Below are 17,600 nucleotides of genomic sequence, written 5' to 3' on the forward strand. Positions count from 1 at the left end.
CCACCTCTCTGGCAGCACAGGGCTATTACTTACCATGCATCTTCTCATGTTATTTTCAGACTAATTTTAATTTAGGACATTCCTGCTCTTCACTTCTCCTCATTCTAATTATAATCTCCCTATCTACCTGAAATAACCTCCATTAAAAAAAAAAAAAAAGGGATGGTCTTAAAAAAACAACTACAAAGAAATCAATCCCTCATCCATTACCAGGTTTCTCTTTTGTTCTGGAGCCACACGTGTAACCCGGTTAGACCTGTTCTCTTTGAATACTGAGGACTGAGCTGGCCTTATGCAAATGCTCCCAACCTCGTCTTCGTTGTTGTCGTTGCAGACCCAATCAAATGAACAGGAAGTGACCTAAGGAATTCCCCTATTGGCTGCCTGAGTGTTCAGCAAAATGTTTTAAAATTAATATCACATCCATTTATCTTCACTCCTGGGAGTCTTTAGGAGAGATAACCTAGTACCTGTGTTTACCCAACCTACTGTTCTTTAGACAGTCTTCCCATTGCCTCAGTTAAGGATTTCCACTCCAGAATCTGCAGCTAAATGAGGTAAGGTGTTTGGGTTATTATTATTATTATTTTTTTTTAATATACTTCCTTTAAATTAACACCCATGAAAAAAAAAAAAAAGAAAAGAGAGAAGTGTCTACTGGACTCATGCCCACCCTACCGAGCCCCTCCCTTCCCACTTTGGAACAGCAGCTAAACTAATTTGATCAAAACGCCTTTTAAACGTTACAATAAAGACTTCAGTTTTCCTATTTTGAACTTATATCTTACTTATGTTTAAATAAGCCTGTCGTGTTTATGTTTGATTGGGGCCAGACCTGCTGCCTTTACTCACCCAGAATGTCAATGACCTCAAATTGAGCCAGTGGCTTCATCAGAATTACTCAAAGTCTCTGATGTAGCTGGCAATATTCTGGGTCCCAAATCTGCTGCTTTTGTCCCCAGAGAAGTCATCTAATCAGTAAGGTGGGGGGTGAGAGAGTGGAGTGGACCTTCTTGATACCCCTGAGAGTGCTGGTGGCACAGAACAGGGAGACACTTTACAAGGATGGTGTTTCTGTTGCTTTTAGTGATGAGGATGGTGATGATGATGGTGATTGTACTGATAGCGAAAAATCCTAAAGGAAATTTATAATTTGGCCCAATTTAACCTCAAGTCAATTTCGTGGCAGCTCAGTGGCAAGTGGGGTTCTGTTGCTCTTAGTCCCTTCTAAGTGTAAGCACCCCAGAGAAGCCGGCTGAAGCACTGAGTAGGTAAATACAGTGTGAGCAGAGGCCTGCAGTGTCTTTGCTTGTTTAATTTGTTTCTCTTCCAATGGTAATTTTATTTGAATAGAACCAGAATTGGCCCCTTGAGGTATAGACACAGCAAGAAAGAGACTTCTCAAATTCTGTTTAATGGTAGAAGTGCATGTAAAGAAAAAGTTGCTCAAAATCTACACTGATTGTGTAAAACATATGTGATGGGCTTAGTGATAAACATTTGTTTTTCACCACATGAGAGATTTAAGGCAAATGCTCTTGTATGTATGTAGTTACAGAGTTATTGAATTTTATTAGTAATGAGATTTTAGATTACTTCATCTAAACGTATAAAACGTCACCTTTGTTTTTAAGGTATATCCGACTATCATTTTTCATATTCTTTTTGAAATGAAATCACTTAATGATAGAAATGAACACTGAGGTAAAAGTTTCACTTAATGATTTTATTTGTACCTGTGTCGCATGGAACTGTGTTAAACATACCCTCTTATAGCAGTATTTCCTGTAATTTGTGAAAACTTGAGTGGAGTAATAAAAAAATGCACTCCTTTAAGTTCTGTTTTGATAGCAAATTTGTGGGTAGCAATTTAAGTAGTTTGCTGTCATTTATTTTGCACTGCAGAAAATACCAGAGCTGGAAAACAGAGAGGGTTTGTATTTAATGCAGATGTGGAAACCAAAGAAAACAGTTGCAATTAAAACTAGAAAAACAACAGGATTAAGCTGTTTCACCAGCAAATATCACAATTAATGACAGTTTAATTCCTGACCCTTACAGGTTTTAAAACCAGAAGTGATTGTGGTGATAACAACATAGGACTTCCCAGAATTTTCAAGTTTAATTAGGTGGCTTAAAGTAGAGTTTATCTTCTAGAAAACTTCCAGTCTTGAAAAAAAAGTCCAGAAGTCCAATGATGGGAAATTCACCAGAATGTTTTAATTAACTGCTTAGATTCTTAGATAAGAGGATTTCATTCCTCTAAAAATATTTCGTCTCATTTTCAGTCTGACGTGGTCTAGCTTTAGCATTCAGCCACCTGATTTTGTTATCTTTTGATGGCTAGTGTGAAGTTTCCCTGAGTGACAATTTTCTGTTCCTTGTGTTGGTAGCTGTGTGTAGCTGTGAACAACTTCTCCCTTAGCCTCGTTTTTGATAAATATGGTAGTCAGAGCCCCATAGGCTTTTCCATCTCATGGAAACACTTGTGCCAGTTTCACTGTAAGCTTTTCCATCCTTTAATCCCTTTGGTGGTTCCCACTAATTTTTTAACATCCAAGGTCAAGTCTGGGTGTCAGGATAGGACACAGGCTGTAGGAACAGCAAAGCCAACCAGAAAGGGAATGTGAGTCAATATGTGTTTCAGCCCCCAAAGGTGATACCTATTCTCAGAGGTGATGCCTACCCCATACTGAATTTCTGGGTCAGGAGTTTATAAAGCGTGTTTGAGGCTTTCGAAGAGTCATCATTCTCTAGACCCCCTTCTCACCTCCATGCATTGGTCCTACACGCAGAGGCAATGTTACCATTAATAGTGCTGATGTTGTTCACTTGCTTTATTTTTCATTTAATTTTTTTTTTTCATTTTTTGCTAGTCCTATTGGTATTTGTAAAGCCCTTGAGGCCAATAAATCAGTATATTCTTCCCAAGTCATAGTAATAAAGAATCCTGTATCAGAGCAGACTAGTGCTTGTTTGCCCCAGCAGAAATTAGGTAACCCTTCACAGCAGTTTATAGGGTGACAACAATTCTTATTATCCCAGTCATGGTGAGATCAGGTAATAGAATGTAGTCTGTTTAACATGGAAAATTATTATTCTCTTGTCACCCGAGAGAATATGGTGTGGTATTGCCACAGTAATTTCGTATTACTTCAGATATTCTCAGGGTATCGTGAGTTTTTGGCAGCGGTGAAAACAGACTATCGGATAGCTGGACAAAGACAAAATTAAATCATTTGGCTCCCTCTGAACTTCCTTCATTTTTTTTTTAATTTTTTCTTTTTCATTCCTAGTGAATTTTTTTGTTAACATCAGTACTTGTTCTGTCTGGGAGGTGCAAGGTAACAAATTGTGATGGAGAGAGATCAAACTAAAAAGGAAAAATCATCTGGAGACACAGATGAAGAGAGATTAGGGAGGAAAATGAAGGATTTCCGTAAGTGAGTCTGTGTTTTAGCCTGCTGCCTCTCCCACAGTAAATTGCACAAAAAAAATCCTGGGTGGATTGATTTCTACACCTGCTGAAGAAGTGAGTATTTACGGTCAGTTCTTACAGAAGAGGATTAAAGATTTTATTGTCTCTGTGAGCTGAGAGAACTGTCCATGAGACATGACACCTTTCCAGAATTGTTCCTTATCTACCCTTCTTTGTTCATCCCTTCCACGCTCTTTATAAATGTGTCTAGCTTAGTCTAATGACCAAATCATTCAGTCTTCTCCCATGCAAACTTTCCACTGACTGCAGCATTACCCAGATTTCTTTTGCGGAGTCCACAGTTACATGCTTTCTATTGCCGTTGGCGTGCTTCAGTTCCCACACCAGTGCCCGAGCTGTCTCCAGTACAACGAATGCCATCTCTGTGAACTGGAGCAACAGCCTGTGGTACCCAGACAGTGGGACAGACCTGTCTGGCTTAAAAATCGGTCAGTGTGCTGCGACTAAGAAACAGATAGATGAATGACCCCTTCTTGTTCTGGTGGTAGCGTGACCACCCTGTAAAGGATTTTCTATGGTCTTGCAGTGCTCTCTTTCTCATCAGCCTTCCTACGGTTGCGAATTAGGTCCTTCTTGTCAAGGACTAGGCAGGCGTTCCTGCGGTAAGCAACACATAAAAAGAAAAGGGTCACAAACGTAATTGTCTGTTGTCATTGCTAATGACACATGATGTTAGGATGTGGTAGAATCGAATATAAAGGCTTTGCTGTACATGAGGAAATGAACAGAAATGCTAACAATTTCTGTAGCTTGCATAGTTGGCGATGTTTAGAGAAGTCAAGTCTCTTTCCAGTCTCACAGCTTAGCTATTGCTAAACTTTCAAGCATAAACTCATGGAGTTTTCTTCCTGATGGTACGACGTGCCTTGTGGGCACCAAGGAAGTCCAACACAATCTTTAGCAAAGTCCACTGGCTTCAGCCACTCAGCCAGCCTCGAGGATGCTGCAAGATCTCTAACTACAAATGTCTGTTGCTCTTTCTTCCTTTCCCTGCCTTCAGCTCACTCTGCAGCTTGCATGTATTTTGCCCCCAGATGAACCAGGGACTTTTTCCACTAAATCTTTGTAAAAAAGATACGTTACAAAATTGAAAGGGTGAAATTCGTAAGTAACACTAATAACAGAAAGGGTAAATTAAGAAGGGTTTGTTCACACAGCTAGCATATGGAAAAGTAAGGATTAACTTTTTATCTATGGAAGTTACCAGTCTTTCTTAGTATGAGAGTTCGTTTGAGCTTTATTAGGGATGTAGCTTGAACCAAATCCGTCGCTGAATGCCTAAAATGCTTGGGACATTCGTTGGTCATTGGCCTATAGATGGATGAGAATGAGTAAACATGGAGTCATGTAGCCAGTAGAGCAGCCAACTTGCGATTGGCATTTTGCATGTCTCTCTCTATGAGGAAGATCCCTCAAAGGCTCCCTTTCGAAAAGCTGACATTGCACATGGTTATCATTACCTCTACTTTTGCTGATCTTATGAAATGTGCTCCACAAGAAAGAGTATGAGAACTAGTAGAAAAAACAGCTAGCTGGGGCTGGGTGTTTGCTGGTTATAGACCAAGAAGACAGGACAATAAAAGAGGATTGCTCTGCAGTGGTGAAAAGAAAGCCATTCTACATCCATGATCTGTGAATACAAAGGATAAAATATTCCTCTTACTAGGGAGGAAGGATACAGACATAATGTCTTGAGTATTTACTCTGCTCACTATCAGATGTAGACAGAAAAGTTTCCTGAGCCCCTACAGATCCATGAGGATTGAGTTTCTATGTGTTAAAATAGACTCTATCGTCCAAATTACTGATGCCATCATCAAAAAAATGTTTCTGTTTTTTAAAACCACTCTGGGTTTTCTTTCATCTGGCAGTGAACAGGTAACTAATTCGTATTGCTATATAATTAACGATCCTGTGTAAAACTGCCCAAGATGCAATGGTCAGGAATGAAACTAAATGCACAATGTAATGATTACCCCCAAACTTTCTTAATGATTTTTACTGAAACATATAATTATTATTGCACAACAGCGACGAAGCTTGCATCTTGATGATGCACTTTCAAAGTATGCTTGGTTAAGCAACTGTCTCATAGATTGGCATGGCTATGAAGGGGCTTTATCAGGGAGTTAAATTCTGACACACTGAAGGGTGCTGTTCTCATCTCTTTTGCAGTGGGATCTGCCACACAACTCAGACATCACTTGTAATGTTCCCAGGCAGCTGCCCTGATAGAGAAAGATGAAAAAGGTTTTAGAAGACTGAATTAATAAGTGATTAGACAAGTGAGATATCCTTAGAGACTTATCAAAAGCAGGGTGTACAAAGTGAAATAGATATAGGTTTTTCCTTCATTTAGTGACTTGTAGTTATCTTTACCCTCCCTAAGACTTTTTTTGATGGAGCTGTTATACGTTGTGAGAACAGGTAGAAACTTCTCTTCCTCCTTTAAAATCTCAAATGATTAAATGTTTTTGGAAGATAGTCAAATTATAGTCAATCCAGTAAATCTTTCTCAGTCTGTCTGTAGCCACTCCCGATACGCATGCAGTCACACAACCACACTGAACAACGTACATGCACACGCACATCCCTTATCTCCTGTGTGGGCTTTCTTTCTTTACTTTTTAAAATAGGAATTTGAATGTTTACCCCATATTCCACCAACTTTGTGTGGTAATCTGAAGAACTTCATTTAATCCTTGAAAATACACAGCTAGTTGTGTTACGGTGTATTTTGTCAGCAGGTATAAATGGTCAACCTGTGTTGTCCTGCAGCAAGCGAAGGACTCCTCATGCCTAGAGCCCAAGCGTGAGCTGTCTGTGACTTCCATGCCTGCTGTTTTTGCCCTGTGCCAAAGCATGTCGGCTTTCTTGCAGGAGCATGTGCGTGGCCTGAGAGCTGCGGTTCCCAGGGCTGCCCTTCCCAAAGCCCCACAGCAGCAGCTCTGCAGCTTTAGCAACTGGCATGTTCTGCTGTATTCAACATCAATGTATTGGAGGGATGCAGAGATTCAAGGGTGTTAACATAGTCAATGGTACTACACATGTGAAAAGTTAACAGGGTTTGGGGGAATTTAGAACCAAGGTATCAGCCTGCCTTATGGCATAGCACACCTTCAATATTAAAAATCTTATGAAGATTTAATCATTAAATATATGAAAAAAGGAAGAAAAAATCCCACTGAAAACAGCTTTTTTTTTTAAATTTTTTTTTTTAAGATCTTTACTAACTCCCCCTTTCTAGAAAAACATTACAGTTGGAATAAATCAGATGGTAATAAATCTCCTTTTGAAAAAAATAGCTGCTTGAAATAGTCCGGAAATATTTTTATTGGTTTTGTTGGCAGAACCCGTTCCAGTTACCTTGAGGACTAAATGAGATACATACTTGCAGAGGGGAGCAAAAAGAGCAGAGGGAACAGAGCTTTTTCCCCTGTTTCCTACTCCTCCAGCCTCCGTCCTACAGACCTGCACACAAACCCCATAGTTGCAGTAAGACCTGGCACTCCTGTGCCACAGATAGATGATTGGAGATGTTGTTATTGTTTGTCTTACTGGTTACAGGCTCGTGATGGTATTCAAAAGAAGTTTCCTTGGCCAGTCAGCCAGTCTGATTAAACAGAAGGCAAAAACAAAAGAGAGAATAAAAGAAAGTAAATGAAATGAAAACAAAATAAATAAAAGAAATAAGGAGGAAGAGAAGGAATAGAAGCAATTGGTGAAAGGGGAGAAATAGGATCACAAACTTCACATCCCAGCAAGTGTTTGAGACCGTCATATTTGGTGACAATGCTGCCTGCCTGCAGTACTATTGCAGTTCAGTGTTTGACATTTTCTACCTTCTACAAACAATTTTGCATAACAGGCTGAGTTGCACTTTTGTTACTGGGACAACTTGAATATAGGTTTTTACATGTCAGCTCATAGGGATGGGGATCCTCCCTCTCTGTTGCCAGGGAACTTGCTTTTTAAAGTTCCATTCTTTCACTGTGATTAAAAAGAAAAAAAAGAAAAAAGAAAAAAAAAAAAAAAGCATTGAAGTAGCCACAGTTCCATAGAACAGAAATTTTGAATTTCAGCCAGCTCTACTTAGGAATTTCTAACTCCTTTTCAGGATCATACATAGGTCAAGGGCAGCTTTTTGATTTAATGCTTCAAGTGTAGATTTAATTGTTTGTCTAAGTTAACATTCTAATCTCTACTAGGCACATAATATCCATGATGCATAGAAAAGTCTTGCTTCAGTCTGAACAGGTCTCTGTTTTACAGAAAATTGTTTCTCTTATTTAGTACCTTCTCTTTGCCCTCAAAATACCCCACGATCATCCTAACTCATCTGCATGTTGAAATTTTTTCTGTAGACGTGATGCAATGGATAACAATGGGGCTTGAACTGGAGATATGAGTTAGACTGACTTGTTCACTGACTTACTATGTGTCTTAAACAAATCATTTCAGCTCTGTTTCTCAATTTTCCTGTTTGTCACGAAGAGGTAAAGTTAGTTCCTTCCTTCATTTCTGTGCTTTGTGCTATTTACTGCTTTCACTGTCTGGGGACTCTTCCTTTCCTGCTCTATGGTTATCAGTATTCCTGCCATCAACATAAATGCTTTTACAGTACATGAGCCCTGTAGGCTTGATTTTTCAGAAGACCTTAAAACTGGCCCATTTTCCAGCTGAGAACCTACTTCTTGTAGAGTTTACTTATTTGTTTGTTGGTAAAGAGCAGGTTAAGGGGTGGAGTGTACATAGGTGAACATGGGAAAGCAAACCCTCACAATGCTTCAGATTTTCTTCCTCTCTCAAGAAGGGTCATCTACTGCTTGATTTGCTTGTAAAATCTATACCTAATTTGCTGCTTTTTCCTGCTGATTTTCAGACCTCTGTGTCTCAGCTTATTTTTCTTTACGTGTTTCATGCGACACCTGTTCTGACTTCACCCTCAGAAGAGCATTACTTTGCCCCGTTGAGGTTTCAGTTGATGGAAAAGTACGGTGTTGAGCTGTCCTCCTGACACCAGGCTGTTCTGTAGCAAAGTTCTATTTATGAAGCAGGAGAGAGTTCACGTAAGAATTGAAAGAGTACATTTGTACAAAACCCAATGGGAAAAGCTCTATCGTCAAACCGGCCCAGGCTGTTGAGGCAGATGCCTGGCTTTGCTCTTTTGTTTATATTCCAACAAATCAAAGCTGACCTGTGTTGTTATCGGAGTAGAGCAGCAGGTGCAAAAAAATAACTCTGCTGCCAACTCAAACGAAAGGGTAAGGCTAATACCCTCTGGGAGGTATTGAGAAGATAACAGAGAGCCATGCCAGCAACTGAATTAACGGCTCTATTTACGGTGGGTTTTACTTAACAACCTGCTCCCAACACTGACACATAAACACTCCATTGTATTGTTTAATGCAACCACTGGAGAAATCAATGGAAATGGGATGGGCAGTTCGCTGTGCCAGCTGAGGAGGAGAGGCGCCATGAAAGTGTTGCTCCTCTCACCACAGGCAGGAGAGGGGGGAAAGCTGCTCTTGGCTTTTACAACAGCAGGGAGATGTTGTTTCCCACTGTTTTTCCTTGCTTTACCTTAGAAAGTGGCTGCAGAGCAAGGAAACTTCACTCCCCCATTTTCTGGCTGCTTTTAATGAAGGCATGAAGCATAAATGAGTGCGTCAGCCACTGTCCCAGTGCCACGTGGCTCTGGGAAGCACAGGAGGCACAGGGCTTCCTCGAAGTCCTGGCTGTGTGGGGCGAGTGAGCCCATGGCTACATCCAGGGGTGATGCAGACAGCTCTGTGCAGCCAGTGGAGTGGGATGCCAGGGCAGTGGTCTTGCAATCTCTTATTCTTTACACAACAAACACCGTATGAAGAAACCACATGGGCACGGCTGGGCTGCAAATAAATGCACTTACTAAACACATACAAACACGCAAGACTGAATGGCAGTCAAAGGAATGGTCTGCCTGACAGCAGGTTTCAGCAACAGGGTCAGTGAGCTCTGTTGAACTATTTCTGTGATAGCTGCCTGTTTGGAGACACATTCCTTCGCAAACACCTGCCCGCTTTGGGATACTTCGTAGTCTGGAGGGGAGCGGAAGAGGAGCTGGCATCCTGGCTGGAGATACCGTCACGCTGCTGGGATCGGTATTCCCCGGCTTGGCACTAGGGAACATGCCTGACCCAGCCAAAGGAGGTAATAGTCAGCCACGTAAACCCTCCCTAACTCCTGCAACTTATAATCCTTCCCATCGCAAGCCTTGTATTGCCTCTGCTATGTCTCCTTCTTGAAACAACCTTCTGCTCTCATGCCAGCAAGAGTGCGATCAGATCGCAGTTAGGTGGGTTGCAATAAGGTATATACACTGCTGTTGAGTGGCTTAGACCCCCAGGAAGCTGTGCTTGGACCTAGTTTAGGATAAAACACTTAACTCTCAACTTCCATATCCCCAATCCTAGCTGATTTGTGCTGTCTCCTCACATATTTAATGAAGAAATACTATTAGTTCATTAATTGAATTAATCAATTCATGTAAAAGAATAATAGCCCCACTGGGAAAATTTGCGTGTTAATCATGAGAAAGAAGCAGATTTTAAGTATGAAGATCTTAAAGGGACGAAACTAATATTCAAGTTTTCATCTCTGTTCTTCTCAAGAGCGGGAAGTTTTCCAAATACTCCAGCTGGATACCTCTCCTGCTAGTAGTTTGTGGTACAGGAGACAAGAAAGCAAATGTCTGTCTTTACTTTGAGTCAGCTTCTGGACTAACTGAGGAGATGTTCATGGCTGTAAGGTCCTAGGAACAAGATTGGCACCACACCGATGTGCCGCAGTCTCTCGGCTGGGTTATCTGAGCGTCCTGACCAGGGTACTGGCAGGACAGGGATAAGAAGGCTCAGTCCTCATGCCGAGAGCTCGCCTGTGCCCATGTCTGTGGGGCTGCTCTCCCCACCAGGCAAATCTCTGCCTTACCCCTCCTTCCCAGACACCAGAAGCTGCTCACAGCGACCCCCAGGGCACCTTCCCTTTTGTGGTGTCCAACCCGTGTTCCTTATTCTGTGCAGTTCTCACACAGAAACCATACCAAAAGAAGAAACCTGAAGTTTCCAAGCGGTTGCTCTTTATAAAAATGCAATGTATGCAACCACGTTTAAAAAAAAAAACAGTGCATAAAAAAGGATCTTTTTATTTCAGAAATAGACAAATTAGTGGTTGTTACTGCTGAAAACCAGACTATTCCCTTAACAAAAGAGAAGTGATGGTTGTGATAGAGGTTAAAATGTACTTCTCCATGAAATCCTGGCTGCTGCAGCAGTGTATGTCAGACTCCTTGTGTCTGAGTAGCTGTTACGTTGTAAACATTTCAGCATCTAATGAGAGCCAAACATGAATACAAACACAATTATTGTCATTATTCGCTAATAACCGAAGAGTCACGCGGGCTACGTTAGCAGTATAGAAAGCAGGTCTCCCAGTACGCACTTTGTCTTTTAAGGCAATGCAAAGAGAAGCTGTCGTGGAAGGTAGAGGGAAGTGGTTGGGGAGCCAGAGCCAAGGGAAAAGGAGAAGGTGTTAGAACACGATGGTAGTATTTTGTTAGCTGATGAGGTTCTTGCCTAATTATAGGCAGGTAGTTTGTCAAGCTACAGGGGCATCTAGAGTGCTTTTTGGCCATTTGTGTATTTAGTGTATTGTAAGCAAAAGAAAGGTGTTTAGTAAAAGGAGATTAGGGAGATGAGCTGGCTCCTGGTTCGAGGAAGGATGTACCAGAGAGATAGGAAGGACATGAAAGGAGGTGTGGAGTTGTTCCATGAGGTGTGGTATTAAGTGCTGAAAGAAGAATAAAGAGCAAAGGCAGTTTTTCCCATTATTGTGTTTTCCAAGACTCTGTATCCCTGAGGCAAGACTGATGAATCTATTGCAAATGACTTCTAAATACTCAGGAGAAAATGGCTGACCCAAATTATCATGAACTTGCTGCAGTGATGCAGACAGTAATAAAGGGAGTGCCATATGCCGGTCAAAGCCATGTTTTGCAGCACCGACTCCAAAGGGAAAAAAAAAAAAAAAAGAGAGAGGAAAAAAAAGCCTGCTTTTTTTTTTTTTTTTTCTGGTAGTTGTTTGCAAACATATTACCTGTTTCAAGCATTCTAAGAATACGTCTGTGCAAAAATGACATGAGCATTTATTGCAAGAAATAAAACCTTTTCTTGTCTTGCTTTTGATTTAGCTGTGTGACCCACAATTCCACTAATAATGTACAGATCTGTGCACAGATCTTCTGCAAGAAGAGAATGAGCTTTTTGACAGCAAAATAAACGATGCTATTTTCTTTCTCATTCGAAAACTAGCGGTATAGCATGAAGAGACACATCTAGCCTGTGATGTGAAAAGGAAGCATGGATCCCAAACACAGGATCCTTGTTCAGAGGCAGGTTCCGGTTCACTGTTTTCCTCTGCTAAGGTAACATAACTGTGGGTAAAATTTGCAAAACTGCCAACCTTTGGCAGTTAGCAGTGTAAGGCACATCTGTGCCTTGAGGACTCTGCTTGCAGTTGGCCTTCTGTTTGCTTCTGATTTAGAAAAACAAACAAACAAACAAAACCTGTGTTGAAATCCTCTCTTTTATTTTCATTATACTAACTAGTACCTTGAAAATTGAAGCCAGTTCATATTAAGATTGTGGATTATGAAAAAAAAAAAAAGGGACAGAGAAAAAATAACCTGTGAGACTTTGCATATAATCAAGTAAATTTTTGTTTTTGCATTCATAAAGTGAACTTTGTTCTCGCTCAAAAAGGAAACTGAACTATGGTTTTGTCTTTAAATTACATTGTAAAAGAGAGATAAGAACCAAACCCAAACCCCGGAGCGGAGGGGTAGCTCAGATATAGATCTAGATCCTAGCTTTTCTACTCAACCTTCTCTTTAGTTAAAATATATATGCAAGATTTTGAAGCATCCATATGAACATGTTAAAACAACCACCACATATCTCATACAAAAGTTGCCTTGTAGTGCATCATGAAAATCAGATCTTTAGTAATAAAAGATTCCAACCAAGCTTTATTTGATTTGGTTTATCGTGATTCTATCTGTAACATAGGTAAATGCTAAAAGCTTCTTTTCTATTCATCTTCCTTTTTCTGGTCTTTCAGTTTACCTTTATGTATACATTTAATATACCAGGTTCAAAGAAAACAAAAGAATAAACCCAACTCTTCCTTTCCAAAAGCCCACAACAGCAAATGATCAAGGTCTCAATGTATTCTCTGAAAGCTCACCAAGAGCCAATTTTGCACATGCAAAGGTGGTTTTATGCATATAAACCACAGCTGTACACACCAGAAATATAGAAGCGTAGGAATGCATAGTTCAGAGGGGTGTAGGAAGGAAAAAAACTTGGCCCCAAAGTCCTAAACCAAAATCTGGAATACAAAGAGTTTCGGAGATTATCTAGAAAATTTTCTTATAAAAATGATTCCTTGAACTTTACACTCACAATGTGATTCAGTAAACACATTTTGTTACTGTGGCCTAAGGGTGCCTATGATGGACTGAAAATGAAATGCATCAAACACCGAGTATGTTATACAACAAATACTGAGCGTGATCATAGTAGTTCTTCACTGGAGTTTTCTTCAAAGCTTTCAAATAGTTTGGAAACAATTTTTCATGGGGTATGTTTGCATTGACATTAGCGGTGAGTCGAGATTATCGTCAGCTTGGACGAGCTGCATAGGCTGTCATCTGAAGGGCACCTTGCAAATCACAGCAAAGTGGTCCTCAGCTGAGTTTTTGTTGTGAAGTGGATCCCTGCTGGGAATCAGCCTTTTGTGTGCTAAAACAAAGGGATGGAAACAAGGAAGCATGTGATGCTTGTGTGTGAATCTGTGTGGTCTGGAGAGATCCTAAAAAGCTGCAGAAAAGGTCATCTGCGACTGAGCTCTGGCAGAGCTTATCTGGGAGTCTGGCATAGACACCAAGGATGAACATGAGACCTTTGCAAACAGACAGAGACCACAGGGCAATCTAAGGGTAGGCCCTAACCATATTTATATGCACAGCATCTCAGAACTAAACACAGGTACCCTGGTAGTAGTGCACAGCAAAGGAGAGAAAAAAAACAGGAGACCCAAAGCTCATCGTAACATGCAAACACGCTGTCAACATTCATGTATTCAGTTTGTGCCTGCCCTTGCTACTACTGGAGATGTAAAATAGGTGGTTGGCATGCAAAGCAGCTAATTGATCTTATACATTACAAGTACAATGCAGTTGTGTTTCTGAAGTAACCGTATGTGCAAAGCAGGTCCACCTGCTTTATTGCGCGTCTCTTTTGTTTCCGATGTCTTGAAAGCTCAGCCCACTGTCGCCTTTTGAGTTTTCTAGAAAAAGATTAAAATCCAGATTCTGTTCCTCTGCAGCTGCAGTTATTACCCAGTATCATTTATTTTAGATTGCTGTTTAAGTGCTTGACTGTAATCCAAGGTGCAGTAATGATCTAAAATATTTAACATACTCTGTAGATACTTGTTCCATAAACTCCAAGCCCTGAAAAGCAGGGATTGTGTCTTCACTGTGTACATAACATACTTCAAAGCAAATAGGCCCAGGTGAAATCTACATTTGAAGTTCAGCCATGATGGTAAAAGGGGAAAAAATGGGGAAGGATCCCATAGGTAAATGCGCCAAGAGAGATCCACCCTTTTGGACACGCCAGGAGGAGCTGCACTGAGCTTGTCTCAGCTAGAAGTCACTCTTAGACTTTGCATAGCTTACGGGTGGAGTCATAGTTTAATAGTTTCAGTCAGTTTTGCCTTAGACTTTTTTTTTTTTTTTTTTCCCTTTTGCATAGAGTACGTAGCTTTACAAACCAGAAAGCTGTATGCCTCCTTCCCCTATGGGCTCCACACCCCCTCATATTTGTAATTAATGAGACCCTTAGTTCAGTTCAGCCTTGTAATGTAAGCAACTGTAGAAATCAATGTCATAGCAATCACTCTGGTTGTAGTACTTCAGGATTCACTCATTTTCTCTGCACTGCTCTTTCTCCTTTCAGGCAGTGTTGAGCATTTTCCTGTCATTGAATGCAAGCTGTTCTTGAAAGATTTGGGTTCAAAGAAAGGAGAAATTCATTATCTGGATGTTAAGATTCATTGGGGGTGAATGTGGAAAAGGGGATCAGAGTAATTTACCTTCAGAGCACACCTGTAGTGCAATAAAATAATTTGCATAGAGTGCACTATGCAGTGTTCAAGGTTCAAGGACTTGTAAATATGCTTTTCTGGATTTGCTCCATTGCCAGGCCATGGCTCCTTGCTCTTTCCGTTACCGCCGTTTACTCAGAGTGGTCAGACGGTCAAGACAGACGAGAAGAACAGAGCAAGTGAGCTGCTGTTACTGCCAAGTCACTGGGTTGTGGCTCGGTCAAAGCTCCTCCTGACTCCAGCAAGAGCTTTAGCTAAGAGAGGCCTTCAGGGTTTGGGCTTTGAATACCATCTGATATATTGAATGTAGGCGAAAGATCTTTTTTTTTTTTTTTTTTCTTCTGGATGTACTCATGCCCTCTAGTAGGACTCTCTCTGGAAAGAATGCTGCTGAACACCAGCACACAGCTATATTTAACCTCGCTGATTGAGTAAAGTGTTATGTGCTTCCTCTCATAACTGTGCAGTGTTCCTGGTAGTGTTTTAAGACATAAGAGGTGCCAAAGGTGGCACCTCTTCAGTAGAAAAGAATGGAAATGTGTGTGCAGATACACACAAGGGTGTATGTATGTAAATATGTGTATATAAATAGGTATTTGTGTATACGCACACAGTATTTCATATGTGCTTTCATTTTTAATGTACCATGTCTTAGTCAGTAGAGAGACAGATCCTAAGATCTAAATGTTGTTTTCTAAAATCTCATCTCAGCTAGAATCCCTGTTTAGCATGGTTTCCTGAGGAAATGAGGCTTTTGTTGTTATTCTGTCTGCGTGTTGGCTTTTGCATTTGGCCTGTAACAATCTTCGAGTCCCATCGCCAATTTTAATTAAATTTGATATGGGGTAGAAGTCTCAAAGATATGAAGTTCTTACAGGATTAATGAAAACAGACTGCCAAGTAGAGGAGGAAAATCTATTAATACTCCGTCTGAAAGAAGGAGTGAAGCTTGAGCTCACTCCTTTGAGAGAACGGGATATTATGAATGCCCCAACCGTGGGAAAAACTTCAATCAGTGCTCACATCTTACTAGACACTAGAGAATCCAACCACAAGATACACATTCATAGGAAACCAGGCTTCATTAGTTCCACCGTTCACTTTGATACATGGCATATGATTAAAAGAAAACTGAACATATTATGTGTCCTTCCCCTTGAGGCTTCACACCCTTTAACCAGGTTTGTCTGTACACAAGGGAGATTTGAGGATTTGGCCCTAAACTAATGAAGAGCACACCCCTTCCAATATCCTGACTCAAAATCTTTCCAAGTATGGGATGAGACACTGCTATAAGCATAAATCTGTCATGAACTTGTATCAAAGAAAGGCACGTACAGGATGAAATGAAGAAAATCACTATTTGATTTTCATAGGGAAAACATTTTTGAGCTTGGTATGCACACTTCCAAGCAAAGCCATGGAAGTTACACGAGTGGGGCATTATATTCATCCTGAACAAAGTGCTAGAAGTGATTTCCAAATAAGCAACACTCTTGCAGTAAGGTACAGGAGGTGACCCGACAATTTTCAAATCACAAAAAATACAACCAGTACCTTGAATAATACCAATAACTTTGGGAAAGTTTGGGTTAAAACTGAATCGAATCCTGTCCCAGTGGTTACTATCATATCGTGAATTCTTTCTCTCATGAATAATTTTTCCCACAGGTAATGTGGGAAGATAATTAAATTATTCTGGTTGAAGTAACTTGTATAGCTTTCAAAAAAGGGTTGTATTGATTGATTAATTTGTAAAGCAAATTCCACACATATTGTCTGAAAATACTATTAGTGTTGTTTAGGAATACTGTGATGAGAAATTGCCTACTACACTGTGATGGGGGGAGTAAGATTTTAAGAGAACATGACTGAAATCAGAACCTAGGGAAAAAGCTTTCAGAGTGTATCTACTCAGCTCTCTAAAGTGCATTGGTTCTGGTTACTGATGGAGGGGAGAAACTGCAAGACTCAATTTTTGGTATATTAAACTGTCCATAGATTTAGTCACTGAGCTGAAGTGTCATACGATATTGTGCTTTGGAAATTCAGCTGATTAGGAAGAAAATAATACATAATAATGAACTGAATTTTGAAAACAAAGATACACAGTAGCTTGATCATGGAAATTATTTCGGTTCATAAGCATACATTTTGCCAGACATGTTTTTATTTGCACAAGTATCAGGCATGAAAATTATGTAGAATTCCATAAATTGCAGAAACTGGACAAAATGACATAACGCAGTACCTGTCAATCTGTGTTCTCTTCTGAAAATGTGACTTTAGATCAGCAGGTTGAAATTCAACGTTCAGTACCAACTGTAGTTTCCCTTTCAAACAAGAGAACTTATCAAATTACGTTCCAAAGAGAGTTTTGCTGACCCTCAAGTTTTATAGTTTTCCCAGAATACCTGCTGTTCTACCTCTTCTCTATTTGATACTGTAATAAAGTTTTTTTTTTTTTAACATTAATATTTCAGTCACTCAGAATCTAATGAACATCATTACATCTTAAATAATTAAAAAACAAGTTAATGAAAGAAATAATTTGATATATCATTCAGACTATGCCTGCTCAGAGGTGTATATTGCCTGTCAAACACACATTATTTTTAAGAGCTTTTCTATATCAACTATAAGAGATAAACTACATTCTTGTTCATTCTTGTTTCATCCTGATCATCTTTCTAATCAGTGTAAGAAACTGAAATGCTTCCTAACACTTTTCCCCTCAAAATATCAAGTCACGTAGCTTTAACATGGGGCTAAAAAAATATCTTCTCTTCTAACTCGCATAAGCTTATTGACTGATATTGCCATCGTCATTTATTTGGCCATAGAGTGACTATGGGTATCACTTCATTGCTGACATTTTGTACCCCCACATATC

The 17,600-nt window shown here is 40.1% G+C and overlaps 1 protein-coding gene across 1 annotated transcript in view; it reads left to right on the forward strand.

Moving 5' to 3' along the window:
* Nucleotides 1-405: 405 nt before the first annotated feature.
* EHF (ETS homologous factor) overlaps nucleotides 406-17,600 on the forward strand; it is a 34,560-nt gene continuing 17,365 nt past the window's right edge. Inside the window, exon 1 of the mRNA XM_005011289.6 lies at nucleotides 406-557. The gene's annotated coding sequence lies outside the window, so the exon portion shown is untranslated. The remainder of the gene's footprint in view (nucleotides 558-17,600) is intronic.

The sequence above is a fragment of the Anas platyrhynchos genome, chromosome 5 (genome assembly GCF_047663525.1).
Source record: "Anas platyrhynchos isolate ZD024472 breed Pekin duck chromosome 5, IASCAAS_PekinDuck_T2T, whole genome shotgun sequence".
Classification (NCBI taxonomy): domain Eukaryota; kingdom Metazoa; phylum Chordata; class Aves; order Anseriformes; family Anatidae; genus Anas; species Anas platyrhynchos.